This window comes from Chiloscyllium plagiosum, unplaced genomic scaffold, assembly GCF_004010195.1.
Source record: "Chiloscyllium plagiosum isolate BGI_BamShark_2017 unplaced genomic scaffold, ASM401019v2 scaf_14796, whole genome shotgun sequence".
Lineage (NCBI taxonomy): Eukaryota > Metazoa > Chordata > Chondrichthyes > Orectolobiformes > Hemiscylliidae > Chiloscyllium > Chiloscyllium plagiosum.
Genome location: NW_025214671.1, coordinates 34184 through 36585, shown reverse-complemented (window position 1 = coordinate 36585; position 2402 = coordinate 34184). Strand labels below are relative to the sequence as shown.

Below are 2402 nucleotides of genomic sequence, written 5' to 3'. Positions count from 1 at the left end.
CCCCGGATCTAGAATAAGACGAGTTGAACGGCTCGCTTATTAGTGCCGCTCGCTCACTAGAAGCCAGCGCGTCAAAACGAGGCACTGTGACCATCAGCCTGTTCTGTGCCTTCCTCCAGCACATCTGCTGAACGACATCAGATTATCACAGCTCCGCTTTTTTCACATTGAAACACAAGGCAATAATATGAACTGTTTCGAAACTTGGGGAAGGCAACGTTGCTGCTGGAGTTGGTTATGGAGTCAACGACAGACACAAGAGTGTATACAAGTCAGGTCACAAAGTTTCCAGTCAGCATCACTGGAGGTCCCTGCTGAGGAGTCCGAGTTTTCATCACACAGACCTGAATATAATTCCCACGCAGATAATGAAGATACCTTTTCTCGTTTTCTGAATTATTCGAAGGAAAACTAATTCCTGCTTGCGTGCAGAGCACACACCCGGATCCTGCCAGAATCGGTCCAGTGATCTTTTCCGTCCGTCTATCAGGACAATGACAGCTGATACACGGGAAACAACTACCGCAAATCCACCTCCAATCATATCACCTTTCTGAGTTGGAAGTATCTCGCTGATCCTTCAGTGTCGCTGAGTGTAAATACTGGAACTCCCCCATTGGTATCATGGCTGTATGTCCGTGCTGAGGAGCTGAAAGGTTCAGGAAAGCAACTCAACCCCTAATTTGTAAATTAGAGGACAGATTGCAATTCTCTGTGAGCAACATTGATCCGAAAACACATTTCCAAGTACTGTGAAGAAGTGGTTAACCAACTTCACATATGGATGAGTAAATGCTTGAGACCGGCGGCGCCGTGGCTTAGTTGGTTAAAGCGCCTGTCTCGTAAACAGGCGATCCTGGGTTCACTTCCCAGCGGTGCCTGTTTGTTGCATTTGTATTTGGTCTTGGTGTTTCAACTGTTTACAAATGCCGTGTCAACCAAGTCAGCGTCTTTTTGGACATTCACCCTGTTATGATTTGGAGTTCCAGGTTAAGTTACAACAGTGATTTTTTTAAAAAATTCCGAACTATTAATTAAACCTATGGTTTCTTTCCGTTATTCCACAAGCTCTTCTGCTTCTTATCCTCTTTTCCCCCCTCCTTTATTCCCAGTTTGGTAGGAATAACGAAATTACGCAGGAGGTGTTGCAGGTTTGCCGGAGAACTTTGTGGTAATGACCGAGACACCACCAGCTGATCATTCTCATTTTCTGATGTCAAAGTTCATTCATTTAAACCAACAGTATATACATCGTTGTGCTTCTTTAGTTGTAGTATACTTGCGTTTTTTTAATGGTGGATTCAGAATTCTACTTTGAATTCGAAACAGTCACAAATGTTTGAGGAGGAAATGTCGCCTGACCTGAGATCGAATTGGCAGACACATTATCTGGAGAATGTGAGCCCAGATCTACACACTCCAGTCAATGAGCAAAAATCTTCTCAGCAGCTGCACACTCAAACTGTCTCGAAATGTCAGACTTTTAATCGAGCAGAAATAGGTCATGAGCTGTATGCACAGACAGGGTGTTGGAGAATGTGAAAGAGAAAGAGGGTGAGGTGGATGCACAGAGCCAAATAGAGACAAATGGAGACACATGCTGAGTTAGACACTGAAAGGAACAATTCTCCATTCGACATTGCTGCAAACTGACAGGAAGGAAACAAGAAAAGGCAATCATTTACGCACAGCCTTTTACCAGCTGAGAGCAACGGAGGCAGCATTACAGTCAATAAAGTCCTTTTGAATTTGTAAAGGTGACCGTTGTCAGCCATTGAGTTTTTTTTTATAAATATCCTGATTCTGCAGATAAGACTGATAATTTTCCCAGCATTATAGTATAGAAATGTATAACTCTCGTGTTCTGTCGATCTGAAACTTTAACTTGGTTTCTCTCCACAGATGTTGTCGGGCCTGCTGAGCTTCTCCAACAATTCACGCTTTTTCCGTTCTGATTCACGTCATCAAAGAAAAATGAAACTCAGTATTCTGTTGATGGCTTCATTTTTAAAACTCTTAGAAAAAATGTTTTGCACTCTAAAAGTCAAATATACACTCCACTGACTATACACCTGCAAACATGCAAAACCACTTTCAAATTCAGGCCGTGGCACACCCAAGACCGAACGTCTCTGTATCGTATTGGATTCTCGATAGCGGATGGGAAATTACATTTCCGCGACCTGCCAAATGCACAATTGTGAAACTGACTGACTGTAACAACAAGCTCCATCCATACAGCCTCTCCTTGGCAGAGTGGGAGCGGGAGAATAATATTGCGTCACAGATAAGTTTCCAACTACATATCCACTCTATCATTAAGGCCACCTTATTACATCTCAGGAACAGTACCTGACTGTATCGCACCTCAGCAGAAAGTGATGTCTTTAGAATCTGGAAAT

At 43.1% G+C, this 2402-nt stretch overlaps 1 non-coding gene across 1 annotated transcript; it reads left to right on the top strand.

Moving 5' to 3' along the window:
• Nucleotides 1–807: 807 nt before the first annotated feature.
• On the top strand, nt 808–881 carry trnat-cgu. Its single transcript has one exon. It is a non-coding gene; the product is annotated as a tRNA-Thr (tRNA).
• Nucleotides 882–2402: the final 1521 nt, after the last annotated feature.